General features: G+C 47.4%; 1 protein-coding gene across 10 annotated transcripts in view; it reads left to right on the forward strand.

The window, feature by feature from the left end:
* The window catches only part of KLC4 (kinesin light chain 4), a 232257-nt gene that overhangs the window by 56472 nt on the left and 157042 nt on the right, over positions 1-18743 (forward strand). The window contains exon 1 of one of the 10 annotated variants that reach the window (XM_085888199.1): positions 8783-8806. The exons of the other annotated variants lie outside the window; for them this stretch is intronic. The gene's annotated coding sequence lies outside the window, so the exon portion shown is untranslated. Of the gene's footprint in view, positions 1-8782; positions 8807-18743 lie in introns of those variants that run through there. 10 annotated transcript variants of the gene reach the window in all.

Genomic DNA, 18743 nt, shown 5'->3' on the forward strand with positions numbered 1-18743 from the left:
GCCTGTTGGCATTCCCATCTGAATCTGTGGCTGATGATTTGGAGAGCCCAGGTTCAAATCTCATATTCTGCCTCGATTTGCCCATTGCCTACTAATGTCCTTGTGATTCCTGTTAAAGTACTGCATACTAATGGCTTTGTCCTGTGTGTGAGTTATTTACACACTCCACCATGGCCTTCAAATCGATATTAATATAGATGTCTTGATTGTGTGTGTGGTTTGCTTGTTTATGTATTTGGTTTGTTTGGTCTGTTTTGCAAATACCTCACTCTGAAGGAGGTATCTCAATTGGATAATACTTTGTGCAAAAGGACACGGTCTAACCTTGAACAGATGAACAGTTCCAAGGGCTACCTTGAACAGTAAGTCATAGGTTTCTGGCCACATTTTGTAGTGACAGACTGACAGGCAATGGGACCTTCCATGAAAAATCTGGCCATTGCCATCCTCCAGATGGTACCCAGACAGCCTCAACTTAATTCATCTGTAATAGTCAGGAGACATTGGAAAATATTTTTCCTGTGATCTGGCATGCAACTCCCTCTTTGGCTTAATTGGCAAAACATGAGGAGACCTTGTGAGGCACAGTGGCATCTTGACATTTCCTTCATATGGGAACAATCACTGATGTTTACAAGATGAGAATAGGAATGGCATGGTGTGTCTCACAGGAAATGCAATAATGCAAGCCATCTTATTTCTGGTTTTCTGCCCAAAGGCAGGTTTAACTGTGTCCAATAAGCTGACTCTCATGATAATTGAGGTTACAGGTTAACGAGCGTATGATGAGAAAGGATTAATCACTCCTTGGGTGTCATTTCCCTGGTCCTCTGTATGTGCTCCGACTGAGCAAATTATCTCACCGTGAAGGACGCATTCTATGCCAAGCTGGAGTGTGTGGTTGATCAGTGCCCCGGACGAGATACTGTTCTCATCTTGGGGGATTTCAATGCATCGACTGGAACTGATAGGGATGGTCATGAGACATGTCGGCCCCCATCGGTCTGGAACTGTGAAGCAGAAAAGCAAGAATTCATGGACTTTCGGTGGCTGGTTCATGGATTCTGTGCCCACAGGCTCATCACTGGACTTGGTATTCCAACGCTGGTGTTGTGGCAAAGGAGATTGACTATGTGCTCGTTGATGGGTGCTGGAGGATGATTCAGAGCTGTAGGGTCCACCGGAGTGCTCGGTTCCTCAAAACCGACCACAGGCTTCTTGTAGCAACTCTGAAGTTGCAGCTTAAATCAAGGAGAATGGTACCATCCCAGCCTAGGCTGGATGTGGACAAGCTCAAGGATGAGAAGGTAGCTGAGGAGTTTCCGAACAGGCTGAGTGGAGATTTGGGGGGTTTGGGTGCTTTGGGGGATCCTGAATAGTTGGGGAGTGCCTTCAAGACCACCATTCTTGATGTTGATGTCTTGGAATGCACTGCAGGGCGAAGAAGAATTTTGTCTCAAGGGACATTGGATACCATTGACCAGAGTGGCTGGGCCAGGCTGAATGGCAGAGCTGAGCTGTTCAGGGAGCTGATGTGTAACACTGTACGTGCGCTCTGGGTGGACAAGAAGGCCTATGTGTGAGGAATCTGTGAGGGGGTAGAGCATCACCTGTGGTCAAGTGATTCTCATCCTGCTTACAGGGGAATTTATGCATTGCGTTTCTCCAAGCCCATCCTTCAGTGTACTGAAGTTTGAGTGGAGGGTGGTAGGCTCTTGACAGAGGAGTGCGAAGTAAAGGCCCGCTGGGCCGGTTACTTTGAGCAGCTGTACCAGGCTGATCCACCAAATATTAAGTTCGATGTCAGGGGTGTTACCATCCCAATTGCTGACCCTACAATAAACTGTGATCCACCTTCGTTTGTGGAAGCAAGCTGCAGTGAACCACTTAAAAGGGGGGTAAAGCCCCTGAGATCTGTTGTATCCATGCTGAGCTTCTCAAGGCTGTAGACCATGTGGAGGTACTTGCTATTACATTCAGAAAATGATTTTCGTTGTGCAGATCACCAATCTGAATGAAATTTGGCATACTTAAAGAATTTTAGACGTTGAGTCCAAATCCACTTGTTTCCACGTCGAGGATGTGACACAATTGGTCATTTTTGGCAATTAAAGATAAACCGAACATTAAAGCACGATTTTGACACAGAAATGAAGAATCAAGGATAGACTGATATGTACGTCAAAAAAAAACTCTTGTGATATGAGGTCTTAAAATGATACAATATGTTTATACAGAGCCATATTCACTGTTATTAAAGATGTTTATAATTAAAGGTCGTAAACCGAAGCAGTTACATATTTTTACCGGCCGAAAACGTCTGGACTGACCAGACAGGCCTTCGAGTTGACCAAGGCAACTTTTTGCTTAAAAGGCAGCCACACTGACTATTAAAGACAGTTACATTGACTATTAAAGGTAGTTACAGCGCCTATTAGACAGTTACATTGAAAATTAAAGACAGTTACAGTGTCTATTAAAGACAGTTACATTGGCTCTTACGGATTAAATCAAAGACAAAGAGACTGCGTGACTCAGCCTGATGAAAAGTAGAACCGCCACAAGAGGATTACTGTGTTAGAACTCCAGCATTTCTTGCTCTGAAGCAGTTGCTGAACTAGGCTCTTGACTGCTGATATTACAAAACTCAAGTCCACTATTACATGCTAACCAACCTGAATACTACTGTGTAGTAGATCACCACAGCAAAAGCAGTGTGACACCCGCATTCACAGTTCGTCGTCGGAATCATCGTCAGTTCCGTTTTCATCATCCATAAGTTCCATTTCTGCACGGGTCTGTTCATCGTTGGCACAGTTTTGACATCAGAGCGTTGCTTGTAGGCGGCACCTTCTGTTCTCCCAGCGACTGGCTGCAGAATAGCTTTTAGCGAGCCTCATCCACACTCTTCATGGTCGGCTGATTGTGCATGGCGCAGACGAATTGTTCCAGGTCGTGAATGATATTCTGATGTAGCGTGAATTCTCGACCAATGCTCCCGAAACAGGTGATGAGATGGGGACCCATCATCATCAAGTCGAATGGCCTTGTTTTGCCCTTACCGTGGAATGCACTGGTGGTATCACTTCCCGTGAAATTGTGCAAACCTATCAACGCATCGTAGACAGAACTTTCCAGGGCATTACCCAGCTTCCTAATGTCAATGATGATAATGTCCTTGGGACTTCCTGTGACCAGATGGAAATTTTGTGCCCGAATCGACTTTGAGTGAGCCAACGCCAGCACAAACGCATCGGTGTCGAAACTCTCTATGCGCACCGACTTTCATTCTGTCCCGTGTGAACGGCATGTAGCAGGAGCTTCGTGTCAGCTTCCTCATGGTCACATTCAAGTTCAGGTACTGACGACACAGTCATGACACCATTCGACGCCTTGATTTTTCTCACATTTGCTGGTATGACTGATGTACAACAGCATGTCACTCAGTTTTGATGGAGAGATGTTTCTCGTCCACGATTCGACGATGAACTCTATCAACGCCTCCTTGTTGGCTCCGCTCAGGAGATAATTGGCCCACTGTTTTGGAAGGGCTTGATCACGTCCGTAGATGGTTCGCATCTGAAGATCGCCCACCCTGCCCGCTTGTCTGGCATGCTTCAGGCACTTGATGTTGATACTTGGGTAAGTATCAAACTCCACTTCCAGTCTCGAAGATTGGTTACGTCGTGCTTTGGCCACTACGATGTTCAGCACCATCTCTTCCAGGTTGCCGAAAGTGTTTTGCAGTGAACCAGCCTTTATCGCCTGAATAACGGCCATTCCATCCACAATTGTTGCACCTTGGATAGGCCGAGCGTCCACACGGCAATCGGGCCACAGTTTCAGTATATGGTTGAGGAGTTTGGCTTTGTCCGTCTTAGCAATCGAACCATCACCGGATGCCAGCGGGAAAGATATGTTCGCCAGTGGGTATGCGAGCAGATCGTGGAGTGTTACATTGCTTTTCTCGCCAATCAACAGCAGTCGTGTGAAAAGACGACGTTCATTCGCAATTTCAACCTTCGGCGTCTGCTGGTGGGGAGTCGCCGACTTGCCTCGCGCCTTCATGAAAGTTGCCAATTTGGCCTTCGAAATCGTACTGAAGAATGGGACCTCACCCGAGAGAAGCCGATCACGCATGAATTGCACGACAGCATTCTCTCCCTTGACATACACATTCATCAAGTCCTCGGAAGTGGCTGGCGGTGCGATGACACTTGAACTAATATTGACGAGTTCAAGGTGAGCGCCGGAGAAAGGGTTAATCATTTGAAGTACTGTGTCCATCACTTGTACCACCACTGCTTCGTTCTTCTTCGAGCTCGACACATCCAAATCCTTTCTCGTTCGGGGCTCGTCGTGGATACCTGCCATGGACTTACATTTCCTTGCGATTTCCGCACGTGCTGGTTGGGACAGGATCCACTTCTTCACAACTGTGCTTTTCTGAGTGTAACCAATGATGCCTCCACTGGTCTTGCTGCCCCTATTTAAAGTCTGCTCTATGATCTGATCACACGCAACACTACTCAATCCATAACAAGTATGCTGTTGGGCAGTCCATTTGCCATCCATGAACGCTTGATAGGTGTCTGGGTGGGAGTGCTCTAGCCAGGCCATTTCCAGCCAGGAAACGAGTAAGTACCTTGCATAGTTTCGGTGATCGTACGCAAAGTACCAGGGCATTGATGCTCTCGTGATCGCAAGGTGTTTCGGCCAGTTCGAAGTACGAGTTGCCCGTATAAGCTCTAGTGCTCGCTCCACCATTTCCAAGTAGGGCCATGTAATGTCCACACTTTGGTGTTTGTTCAGGTCATCCCTCACCATGAGTGCTCCCGAGTATAGAACATGTAAATTGAGGCCTGAGTCACCCTGCTATGGACCCTGGCTGGCTTCATCCTCTGTAGTTGACTCTGTTTCTGTTGTAGAGCTACTGTCTACAACAGCAGCCTGAGCAATGGAACCAATATCAATGTCCTTCATGTACACCACTTCGCTCTCAGACATTTTTGGTGGACGATAGAAAATCATGTCTGGGTACCGTTCCTGCAGTCTTTTCTTCAGTCTTGTTGCCTGGTAGTTGGCCTTATCCTGACCTTTGCATACTCTGAGTAGGTCATTGAACATCTCACACAACTTCTTCATATGTATAGATTGCTTTCCATCAATGAGTCTTTCCTGGATTACTTTATCACAGAAAATGTCAAATGTTGAGTCATAGTTCACTTTCTGAGTTTGGAGTTTCCTTTCACTCTGTCTGTGGTATGTGTCATTCACATACTCATAATAACATTTATGGTGATAACAAACTGCCAGCGCCACACAGTCTTTATCCTTTATAGTTGTCATTATTCTCACATCACGTTTATCTCTCCTCTGCTCAGCAGTTTCCCTCAGCTTTCCTCCATCCTGTGTTTCTGCCAGGGACAACTGATCACGTTGAGATTTTCCTTTGACACGAATGAATTTGTCTTTTTTCTGGCATATGACACAAATTCTTGGCAGTACACCAGCTGATTCACCAGCCACCCTTTTTACAGAGGTTCTGAGGGATTTTCTATGTATTTTGTGGTATGAGTGCCCCTCTTCTTCTAGTCTGCCCACCACCTCACTGGCTTTCGCAGAAACTGCAGTAGTGCTGGCTTCTGATTTCCTTTTCCTGGCTTTATATGATCCTTGTTACAAAACGACGCATAGCAGAACCGGTGACAGCTGGCATCTGCAGGAGGATCAGTCATTGGCAGCAGTTTCATTCTTTGATCAGCCAGCAAACGGCATTTGTTGATAGTTTCACTATCTGTGGCGTCGCACCAAGCCTTCGCACACTCACATACCTTACGTCAGCTCTTATCTGTGAATTGCGTCACTTTCTCATCATCCTCCCCGCCCAAGTGTATGAAACAACGCATATTTGGTTGTTGAAAGACCAAAAATCACTCGAAATCACACGACAACCATGGGCGCCACAATCTTGATTTGTTGTTTCCTGGTCGTTTCATCCACGATTAGAAGCATGCTACGCTCACTTCATGGCCGTAATTTCAAATGGTAATAACTGTCAGTGTGTCAACTTGTGCATATGGAAACAAGTAGGAATTTCAATGGTGTGTTCTCATGAATGTACAGGGTGAATTTCGTTTAGATTGGTGATCTGCACAACAAAACTGAACGAACCCACCCACCTCCACATGACCTACTGGTGGAAATGCTGCACTCGTGTCATTACACGCAGTTCTGTGCTCTGCCTGGAACACAGGCATCATCCCAACTGACTGGAAGAGGCCTTGTTGTCCCTCTCTGGAAAGGGAAGGGTGATCGCCAGGACTGCAACAACTACCGAGGGGTGATGCTACTCTCGGTGCTGGGCAAAGTCTATGCTCAGAGAATTCTGGACAGGGTTCGCCACCACCTGCTTCAGCACCAGCGCCCACAGCAGTCAGGCTTGACACCAAAGAGGTTTGACGGTGTCCTTGCTCTTTGGGTCCTCACCGAACGCAGGCGAGAGTTTCAGCAGGGGCTGTTCACAGCATATGTTGATCGCCGCAAGGCCTTCGATTCAGTGAATTGTGATGCCCTCTGGAGACTTAGCCATCTTCATGTGGTGCCACCAAAACTGATCGATCTGATGTCTGAACTCTACTCTGGTACTGAGAGTGCTGTGAAGTGTGGTGGTACCATCTCCGACTTATTTCCAGTTGTTACTGGAGTTCGTCAGGGGTGTGTGCTTCACCAACCACACCTTTCAGCACTTGTATGGACTTGATTCTGGGGAGGAGGTCAGAGAGATTAAGCAGATTGTTCAGTCATCTTTGTGGAGACTCTGTTTATCTTTTTGGGGGTCCTCAAGGCACTTAATGAGGAGTCAGAGCTGCTGAGATTTTGGGTTTCCTGGGTGAAAACTAAGATCCAGGCTTTCAATAATACATTGGATGCTGCTTTCTTGTCTGTACCTATTTGTGGTGAGGATATTGAGGTCACGGAGAGATTCACTTAACTTGGCAGTGATATTCATGTCTGCATATTGTGAGTCAGCGGTCAATAGATGTCTGGGTCAGGCCTGGGGAGTCATGGATTCGCTGGATCATCGGGTGTGGCGCTGCCAGTACCTGTGCAGGAAGACGAAAGTCTGAGTCTTTAAGTCCTTTGTGCTTCTCATCTTGTGTGAGACTACGGATGTAAGACTTGGACTCTGGCTAAGAATCTTCGATGGCTACTTAACTCCTTTGGTACCAGGTCTCTTCGGAGAATCCTTGGCTATCGCTGCTCGGACTTTGTGTCCAGCGAGCGGTTGCTGAGAGAGACTCAGATGAGATTTGATACCTGTATCGTCCGTGAGCGTCAGCTGCGGCTGTAAGGAGATGTGGCTCTTTTTCCTGACGCTGATCCTGCTCACCAGATTCTCTCAGCGCGGGGGCTTCATGAGTGGAGGAGGCCAACAGGCCGACCATGTGCCTCGTGTTTGCAGCAGGTTGATCGGCATCACAAAGAGATTGGGATGGGCCAGGCATCTGCCTGGGGTTGGCCAGATGGAGGCCCTTTGAGTACCGGTGGAAAGTTTATGCAGCGATGCGCTGCTCCAGCGCATGCTCCCATACCTGACCTGACTTGCAGGTTTTGTGCTGCCAAAGCAGCACCGTGGCAAGAATCACACTGAATGGGTTGCCTTTTCCTTCGCAGCAGGGCTCAGGGCAATAACTTAGAATTTATTTAAGGTGTCAGCAATAACTCGTGGACTCTTCATGAAAGACACCATAGGATATTCAACGTCCACCACTGTCAGCAGATAGGACGTCCAGTGTAACATCCATCCGAAGGATGGCACACACATTGATTGTACCTGCATGTGAAACACCAGGATAACAGTTCATAGCTGGATAGAGATTTGAACCTTGGCGAGACAACTACACGTTATATGTAGTCTTTAATGCACAGTCAGGCAATAAAATGCGATGAATGTATGATTTGATTGCATGTTATACCATGATGCCAACTGTCTGTCAAGATTGGCGTTTCCTCACACAGTCACTATTAAACATCTGCAGAGGGTCATTCGGGATAGTCTGCTTAATGTACTGCCCCTGCAGTGGTGTGCAACATTTTTATGGATCTGGAATGGGGGATAGATTGGAATCGTTATTTCATTGTACAAGTGGGAGGTAATTCCTGCAAATGATAAAGTATGTCCAGCTCGTGTGTATCTAAACCTCACCTTCCCCCTCTCCCACTCGATACATTCCTGAACTTTCCCAGTTTTTACCTTTATTTGAAGTTGTTTGTTTGTTTATTCTTTAGTTCACAGCTAATCGGTGTGGCCAACGAACGTGATCGTGTGGTCAGCACGAGGACACGAGACGTGCCAGAAACATGTCCATATATGGACATCTGGCGGGCTCAAGGCCCCTATCCGTTGTCCATGGTGTGGAATTTCCCTGGCTTACCAGCCAATCGGCGTGGACCATAAATTATCATTTGACGGTCGCTTTGACCAATGGATGCGCATCACGGGAGTTTGATAGGCTCTGCAGGGCATAATATATGCATGCGCACCATGAGCATGGGTTGTTGGTGGTGCTCGTGTTATTTATTTATTTATTTATTTGTGGTTCTTGATGATGCTGGGTTGCTGCATCCTGCTCGGTGGTTCGAAGTGTTTTACTTGCCTAGGTTCATGCTTCTTTTATCCTGGGTCCTTCATTGTGGAGATAGTACATGGAGAACATGGCTCGTACCGGTATGTAGGGTGGGTGCTACGAGGTCAAGCCACGAACCAGTCTGCTGAACCCGCATGAAGACCAACACCTCATCTGTGAGTATTGCATGCAGAGCATATTTTCTCTTTGTCTCCTCTTCTCCTTTCTCAGTCCCGTGTTTCCTCGAATGAAAGAGTCAAGGCCTATGTGTTTACCGATCATGATTCTGAGGGCATGCTGTGTGGAATTCATTTATTATCTTGAGTTGTAAACTTTTTGTGAAAGCTGTTGTTCGGCCGTGCTCTTCCTCCCTCCACCCACATAACCCCCTTCTCTCCCTGTTAACTAATCGTCCCGTTTTGATTAAACCTTGTGTGTTCATCCGGAGTGAGCTCCACAGCGCTTAAATAATTGTCATTAATAATAACAAATTAACACTTTTGTGTCAGGCATATTGTGTCTGTGCTGAAGCACAAACAAATGTGAATGGCAGATTGACTTGCTCGGCCAATATTGCCGATGATCTGCCGTGGTCGTTTTCTGAAATGCCGATTGGTGCCACATTTTCCTGGCAGACATGGAGATCTTTTTGTCCCATTCCCGCCCTGGCATCTTAACCGTCGTTGACAATGCATGATTGTTCCAATAGATCAGTGATCTTCATTATTGTTTGAGAAGGGGGCCACTTTTGCCAATAAGACATTGATCAGTATGAGAGCTGTCACACTGCCTGCAGGACTCTATAATGGCTGCTATTAGGCCACACCTCCACATACTCTTCTTCATTGTGATGAACTGGGCTGCAATGGTAATTGTTTGTATACTGCATCCATATCCTGATATAGTTATGTTACTTTTATGCTTCGTGTTGGAGCACTCGTTTGTAACCATTGGGTCATTTTGATGGCATTTATGGCAGATTATGATGGGGTGTTTTCACATTTGTGTATTATCGGCCACATGTCAGGGGCCGCACTTTCGGCTATCAGGGGCCGCCAGTGACTCCTGGGCCGTGCAATGAAGAACAGGGTAATAGATTGTCCCCCATCTCTTCAAGAAGGTCGGAGACGGGGGACATTGAAATGAGCTCTGGCCGTCTGACTGACCTGACCGATCGACTGATCGTCTGTCCATGTACTTTTGTGTACGCGATATTTCAAAAACCGTTGAACATTTAGCTTTAATATTGCACACTAGCAAATACAACCTGTTGCTTCGCTGACGGGTATATTGTTGAAGATTCGGCGGCACTTAACAGCACCGCCGTCTCAGGGGTTATAACGCCGGCGAGTTTGGCACAGGTCTCGGGTCGCGCGCCTCAGATCACGATACCAACGTACACCTGAGCCGCACCAGTTGGGGAAATAGACCCCTGCTACTGACTGGGTTTGTCAGAGACCGGGTGAAGTCTGCCAGTCCATACCCATTTTGGTTTTATATGTATGAATATAAAATATGAATATAAAATATGAATCGTATGAATCAGCCAGATTTATTTGGGGGAACATCGGGGACAACGACACAAGCAAAGCATTCACGACAATGTGATAATTAATCTATAACCCGTTATTAACTAGGGAGCTACGGATACAGGTTTCGAAGGGAGCCCTAGCAAAATAAGCTTTAGGCTTGGACAACATGCAGACAAGACACGGAGTACTTGGTAGTGCCTCATGGATGGGAGGAAAAGTGTGTGAGGCACGAATGCGGCTCGTGACAAGCCGATGTTGTCGGATTCGAGCACCCAGCTCGAGTATGCAGCGTGGCAAAATGGCGCTCGTACTCCTATCGGCACCGCTCGCGCATGCCGCGTGACAAGATGGCGGCGACGTACTCCTTTTGTCGGCCCGCTCACACACCAGCCTCGGCGCGTCCAGCCCCTGTAAGGTCGACGGCGCAGGAGCTAAAGATCGGTGTGTTCCAGCTGGTTTCTCACAAGGTCCAGAATGCAAATCCAGGCCAAGGAGGAACAGCCGGCCAAGCCACTCCGAATGAAGCCGATCCCAGACTCTCACAGCAGGCAGTTCCTCTTGCCTTTCGGGGCGGGCTTCTTGGGACTGCCTCTGGGGATACGTGATTGGTCCATCGTTCGACTTTACAGCAGCTCTCCCCCAATGGGTTGCTGACACGTCTTGTTGACTGACTGTCAGGGCGCTGGGTCGGGGCTCGTTTGAAGGGGGGAAGGAAAAAAGTAGGTGCCTCTCGGTACACCACCACCGTATGAACACTGGACAGCCTGCTTCACCTCCTGACACTCATGTAACGTCCAATTACCGAACAACCTGGCTAAACATGCATTTAAGGGGGATCTGGGCTGATCCTATATTTAATAACCCACTAAGGGCCCATTTCCGCAACAATATTAAAGGGGGGGGTGGGCAGATGGAAGTGAGAAGGGGGTGTGGGGGGGGAGTAGCGGGAAGTATGGAGGGGATCGAGGTTTGGAAGGAGGTGAGGGGAGGAGGTTCTGGACTTTCATTTGATAGTGGGACTTGTTGAGAAGGTGGGGGGGGGGGGTAGTACAGGAGTGAACAAAATGGAGTATGTTAATACAGCATGCGGACACCGGAGATTGCCCAGAGATGTCCATGGGGGATGGAGAGGGGAGGGGATTTGGGAGGAGATAAGCGTGAGGAGAGGGGGAGCGAAGGCAGTGCTTGGGAAAGGGAAGGGCGATTAAAATGTGCTGTAAGGGCAACATTTTCGTTTTCACCACCGGATTCTATATAAATCCAGGCAGGAGCATTTAAAACCCAGGCGATCTACCTAGCAAAGGCCTACCTGCACGCATACGAGCTCGCACATGTTGCCACCTTTGCACCCCTCCAGTTGGCTCACTCCGATTCTAATTCATACATGCTACATTCTGGGGAAGCCGTTTTAAATTCCAAACTAAGCCGTCAATCCTTAACAGTCCCCTTGACAGAGGGGGAGAGGAAAGGATTGGGAGAGAGAGAGAGAGAGGAAAGGGTGGGGGGCAGGAAAACTGTCATGATGGGACTGGGAGGGTGGTGGGAGTGAGAGGGGTGGTGGTGAGCGTGAGAGTGAGAGGGGCGGTGGTGAGCGTGAGAGTGAGATGGGCGGTGGTGAGCGTGAGAGTGAGATGGGCGGTGGTGAGCGTGAGAGTGAGATGGGTGGTGGTGAGCGTGAGAGTGAGATGGGCGGTGGTGAGCGTGAGAGTGAGATGGGCGGTGGTAAGCGTGAGAGTGAGATGGGCGGTGGTGAGCGTTAGAGTGAGATGGGCGGTGGTGAGCGTGAGAGTGAGATGGGCGGTGGTGAGCGTGAGAGTGAGATGGGCGGTGGTGAGCGTGAGAGTGAGATTGGCGGTGGTGAGTGAGAGGGGCGGTGGTGAGTGAGAGTGAGAGGGGCGGTGGTGAGAGTGAGAGTGAGAGGGGTGGTGGTGAGAGTGGGAGTGGGAGTGAGAGGGGTGGTGGTGAGGATGAGAGCGAGATGGGCGGTGGTGAGAGTGAGAGGGGCAGTGGCGGGGGTAGCGGGAGTGGGGGCGGTGGGAGTGAGAGTCAGGGGGTAGGAGTGAGAGAGGTGGAGAGGGGTGGGAGTGAGAGTGAGAGGGGTGGGAGTGAGAGTGAGAGGGGTGGGAGTGAGAGTGAGAGTGGTGTGAGTGAGAGGGAGAGGGGTGGGAGTAGGGGTGAGAGTGGGAGGGAGAGGGGTGAGAGTGGGAGGGAGAGGGGTGAGAGTGGGAGGGAGAGGGGTGGGAGTGAGAGTGAAGGGGGAGAGTGAGAGGGAGGGGAGAGGAGAGGGGGAGATAGATTCCAGCAGATGTGACGCACAGTTTAACTACCGTCCAAGAGATGGCACACACATTGATTAATTACGCTGTTTATGAAATGACAGAATGACAGCTTAGAGCAAGCGTGCGTACCTCTCGGCTGTCCTGTGATGTTTCTGGGTTTCGGCCCCTACAGAGTTGCCTGCCTAGCAAACGAGGGGTCTCGAACAAAGTTCTGTCATCATTTATTCAAGGTTTGTCTGACCAACAGTCTTCCACAAATACAATTGCCACAAATGCACAATTTATTTTTCCTTCTTAACTCCGGAAATGTTCTCACGGAGAACCGAGCTGTGGCATCGCCATGGAAGCTTGTAGTGAATGTGGCTTCAGCACTCAAGCAGGATAACGCCGCCTTGATAAAGGATAATTAAATAAGGCCGTTAATCATCTTCAAAAGGGGTGTTTTAATTAACCCAAACACTCAGTTGTCATTCATGCACTACCTTGGAGATCCCTTCGTATGCATGCAAAGTTTCAGGTCGATAGGTTTCATGGTTTTGGAGTTGTGGAGTATAATGACGGACTGACACACACACACTGACATTTATTTGTATAGATATCTATTCCTCATGACAGCATGCCAACCTAAATAGATCACAACTGTGATTGGCTGAATTATGTTGCCATGGCAACCATCTCGGTAACTTGGCCTGTGTTCGCCATATTTCGAAAACCGTTCAAGATTTACCTTTCATATTACACAGATGTATTCCTCATATCATCCAAAAGGTTGAGGACCTGGAGTATCGGCTCCTTTTTTCTTCCTCTTCTTTTCTATCTCCATTCCTGCAATTCAATTATTTGTCTTTCATCTGTCTGTGTATTTTGTCTGCCTGTTCCCCTTTTACCTTCTGTTAGTTTGTCATCCTGTTGCCTTCTGTTGTCTTGCTTCTCGATGAACCTAATGTATATAAACTAGGTTCTTTAACTTTGGCACCTGCTTTGGTGCTACATCGCCCAATGAGTACCTAACCTAATTTTGGTAAACTTTTTGGGCCACATCCTTTGGCATGGCAATGTTGATCATCTGAAGAATGACTGTGGTTGAGACCACTTTGCTTTACCCAGATATCTTCTGTAATTGTCGCTATTAATGACAGAAAAACCTGCAGATTCCATGAAGAAAACTTTTCAAACTCTTTCGCAATGCAGCATGTTTATTATACAGGCTGTAGTTATTGTGTTGTGGTGCCGGGTTCAGTAGCGAGGACGAACGCCAGATGGAGCGGTTGGGCCGTCTCCTACTGAACACCGGAATTGAAAGGTCGTCACCCCGGATAACTCCGGAGGCGACGGGCCACTTAAAGGACCGTGGTCGCCAATATTTTGACAGCGTGATGTAGGGTCCACTTGTCTATTCCAATTTACCTAAGTACGCACGCCGTCTAGCTACCGGGGAAACCACACCCTCGGCCGACTCTGTCCGAACCGAGTCGCATGTACTGACTCGGGTCCGGCGTACCGAGCGGGAGTTACCAGAGCCACGCCGGTCCCAATAACAACTTACGGCCCCAAACGGCCTCACTATTTCTCCTCACTATTTCTCAAACCCGCACCGTGCTTGGTCAATGAAAGAAAGTGACAGACAACGAGCTGGTACATTGAACAATTGGGGGTTTATTTTTCAGGGGGCAGGAGAGCACAAAGAACAGAGTTATCCAAATAAAAGCAATATACAATGAACAAAAGCACTTAACAATTTCGACTTACAGATGGGGCCCACGGACACACACACACACACACACACACACGAAATGGACCCCACGGGGTCTTGTTTCGGTCCATCAGCCCAGGAGGGAAAGGCGAGCTGGGGACCAGGGCCTTGTCGGGTACCTCTCCGCCTCGTGCGGTCACTCCGTACTTCAATCACCACGGTGGGACTCGAACCCACGTCCCAAAATCCACGGGCCCGCAACCCTGGCTGCTCGACCTCCACCACCACGCTGAGCCGCCGCGAAGGACCGCAGACGAAAAGCCACCACGACCAAGACCAAGCCAATTGCCATGATGACTCCCGTACACTGGTCCTGACCAGCACTCTCCTCTTCTTGCCAGATCCGAGGGATTTCTTCCCCTCCCACTCGCCTCCTGATTGGACGAGGGGTTGTCGGCGATCAGTGGCCTCCCCTCGTTGGTCGGGGGGCCTCGGCCCTGCTCGCCCATTTGCTGGAGGAAACGCTCCATGCCCTTTCTCGGAGCGGAGCCTCGATCTGAAGCGAATGGAGGCTCCACCCACGCCTTCAGCCAAAAACACGTGGGCAATGGAGTCGATGGTGCGGAGAAGTGAAGGGGGTTTGTTGTAAAAAACTAACTATAAAGAAACTTCGCAGCGCACACATAAAATTCCCATGAGACAGAAGGAAGGATTCTAACTATAAACACATACTTATCGAAATAACTGAACTCTGGGGGCTGCCTTGTGTTTGTGTGCAAATGGCTGCCAGATTCGTAACAATAGCTCCGAAAAAGTTATTCGAGGGAGATTATGTAAGATCGGTTCCAGAAGCACCGTGAAAACCTCAAAATTCAGAAGCAGTTTTGGTTGGCCTGTTTGGAGCCATCTGAGCACATCATTGATGATGCTGGGATGCTGAGATCCCGGATTCGAATCGCACAAACCGTGTTGGTTTGTCCATTGTCGTTTATTGTGTTTGTAATTGTCCTGCACGTGCTGTGGGACTCATCTTTGAATATTTTTGCAAGACTATCAATATTTATTTAGTTATCGAAATACTGGGAGAAACCTGTGCAAGCCCCAATGCACAGCCTGTTACTGTCCCTGGTGATACTTGTAAGATTATCAATTTGATTTCTTGTTTTTGTTCTGTGAAGGGGTGCAGTTTTAAAAACGTATATTGCATCAAAATTCTGATGGATCAAATATATCAGCGAAGCAGAATCGATGTTGATGTGGCTGGTTCATTTATGTCTGTACTTCAGAGACCCCCCCCCCCCCCAGGGTGAAGTAAGAAAAGGTGGTGCCACTGAAGTTAGGGGTGGTGGGACTCGAATGTGGTTCGGAAATTTGTAGCATGATCTTCACAAAGTTATTTATTAATGCTTTGAATATTCCGATCACATTTGCATCACTGCGTTAAAGTCAATTACCTGTTAAAACCTACACGATTTGTGGTATATCCCACTGTCCTCTGCCATATTACACACAATGAACTTGGTGTAAAGTACAGTGACATGACCACTGACTTCCAACAAAACAAACTTGCATTGAAGAATAACAGCAAAAGGTGGATTTACTGCCTTGACTGTAATGCATCTCTCCTTCTCATCCAATGCTAAATCATAATGTTGTTAAGACCTCATCCCAGCTCCCCTTGAGAAACTGTTTTGACTTTCCTGCTATATGCATGACTGGCATGTTCAATTTGTTCACACACCTAACATGGCATAACAATGAAATGATGAAGTGCAGGGCTGCGATTTAATCTGTATTTGTGGTTGTAAAGAAACTTCTTTATCTCATTTTTTTTTCGACTTTTGGTGGATGTCAATATTTGTTCTGGAGATGTCGATAGTCTTTTTAGTCATTTGCTTTTTTTGACAAAGTACTTCTTCTTTAAAAGGGTCTTCACTCTTCAGCACTATTATTGAATCATCCAATGGTCCAGCTTTCGAAATTTATTTGAGCGAGTGTCGTGGCCCACCGAGGGGCGATTTGCTTTGGTTAGAAGCATTTATCAAGGGGGATAGCTTTTGAAGGTGAAATTGTTTGATCATTATTCCCCTTGCATTCTCGCTTGCTCTGCTTCATTCCTCAGCCTTTTGGAAGAGTCACTTTCAGCAGTGGTCTCAAATTTGTGGCCCCATTAGCTTCTGGCACATCCCTCAATGGCATGTTATATGCCTTCTGGAAGAAGTAATGTTGCCCTCAAGCCATGGTTGTAATGTTTGTTCCACTTGCATGACTGTTTAGAATACACAATGAGTTTTATGGTTTGTTTAAATGCTTAATTGGCTTGTGGAATAACTTGAGATTTATAAACAGTTTGAAGGAGCATAATATTATCCTCTACTGAAAAATATGTCTTTTTTTTTTTTTTTTTTTTTTTTGTATACCTTGGTCGAGGCTCGTATGAGAGCTAACACACAACTCACAGCAAGGAGGCATGAGACAAGAGGGGTGGGAGTGGAAGGGACAAAACATTGGGGAACAGACACAGGTGAACTGTGGAAGGGAGAGGGATGGGGATGGGACGGGGAACATGGCGAGGAGAAGATGGACATTACAGGGACTTTCAGGAAGGAAAGCAGGAGAATTGAAGGAAGTGGGCTTGGGTGGATTATCGGGGGTAGAAAAGATCGAGGATTTGGATGGGGGAAGATAAGAGGTGGTGGTGAACAGCTGTTTTGAAAGCCTGGAGGGAAGAATGGGAAAGAATAGAGTGAGGAAGTTTATTCCAAAGGCGGGAACAAAGAGGAATGAAAGAGTGAAGATGAGCAGTGATTCGTGATTTTGTTAGTTTTACCAGAAGGGGGTTGTTGGCGGACCTTGTGCGACCTGTGCAAATGTGGTTGGGACAAATCGCAGAGAGAGCAGGGGCGGTAAGGCTGGAGAGGAGTCGGTAGAAGACAGAAAGACCACCGACCAACCTGCGGTGATTGAGTGAGAGGCCCAAAGACTCAGCTTCATTGCGGGAGATGCCAATGATCTTAAAAGCCCTGGTTTCGACAGCGTGAAGTCGAGAAAGGTGGGAGGCAGGAGCACCAGCCCAGAGGGGAGAGCAGTACTCCATCAGGCTACGGACAAAAGCTTTGTAAGTAGTCAGGAGCTCAAGAGGGCCGAGGAAGGACTTTGCACGACGGAGGATTCCCAGTCGGCGACTGGCTTTTGAGGCGAGGTTGGAAATGTGACTTTCCCAGGAAAGGTCATGGCAGATAGTGAGACCCAGAAGCTTGAAAGAAAAGACTTCTTCCAGAGGATTGTTGAGAAAGTGGATGGGGGGTTTTGTAAACGGTCCTTTCGAAGAGACATAGTGAGAGTGTGAGATTTGTGTGGATTGAAAGACATGTTCCACGTGTTGGACCAGTTTGTGATTTTATCCAGATCTGCAGTGAGCGAAGAAGCTGCTGCTTGCCGGTCTGAGGGATGACAGATGGTACGGCAGAGGGTGGAGTCATCGGCAAAGAGAAATAGAGGATTTTCCAGAGAGTCCGAGAGATCATTGATGAAAACCAGAAAAAGAACAGGGCCCAGAACGCTACCTTGAGGAACTCCAGCCTGCACAGGAAGAGGGGATGAAAGAACTCCATTTAGGGCCACACGTTGACTGCGACAGGAGTTGACTGCGACACACACGTCTGCAATCAAATGACACAAATTCTTCTCAAATGTAGTAACAGTTTTGATGTAACATATCTTATGATGGCTACAAACACCAAAAAGATCAATCGGAGATTGCAGACCCTCACCAGGACTTGCGTTGTGTGGTGTATTTTGTGTGGCATTTGTTTACTAGTTTGTTACATAATTAACTAGAAGGGCACTCGGAAGAGCGCATACCTCCGCCCTGTAATGCCTGATCCACGAGACCATATTGAGCCCATTACATTTTTGAAATATCGTTTTTGAGCCCTATCTCTCACTGGTGCAGAATCGCTTCAAAAAAATTTCTAGTTGTCGGATCTGGATCTTCACCAAAATTGAATCGATTCTTCCAGGTCACACGCCCAACATGTCCACCAAGTTTCATCTGAATCCGTCCACAACTTTTTGAGAGATCGCGCTATATATCCTTTTTAGCCCCATCTCTAAATGGTGAAGAATCATTTGAAAAATTATCGTGTCCGGATCTGGATCTAGATCTTCACCAAAATCTAATCAGTTCGTTGTATCACACACCAAACCTGCCCACAAAATTTCATCTGGATCCGTCCACAACTTTTTGAGATATCCTGTACAGAAACAAACAGACAGGGGTGAAAACATAACCTCCATCACCTTCGGTGGCGGAGGTAATAAGAGATATAATTAAAACTGGTAGTGATGACCGGATACCAAGACGTTCCGCTTTGATGCAACCCCGCTTTGATTGGACACCTGACCCTGACCAATGACGTTTTAAATTTTAATCAATTCAGTTTAGAATGGGATTAAAATAAATTAAATTCAAATCAAATGGAAGACCAAATAGGTACAGTCCTGCATTGGAGTCAATCAGAAGGAACCCGAACAAGCAAAAAGCAAAGATAAAGTCATCAAGAGGAACCTGGATAGGATTTACATTTCAGCTGCTACTCCTCTACCC

Source organism: Eptatretus burgeri, chromosome 7, assembly GCF_056783735.1.
Source record: "Eptatretus burgeri isolate ZD-2024b chromosome 7, Ebu_testis_v1, whole genome shotgun sequence".
NCBI classification, from domain to species: domain Eukaryota; kingdom Metazoa; phylum Chordata; class Myxini; order Myxiniformes; family Myxinidae; genus Eptatretus; species Eptatretus burgeri.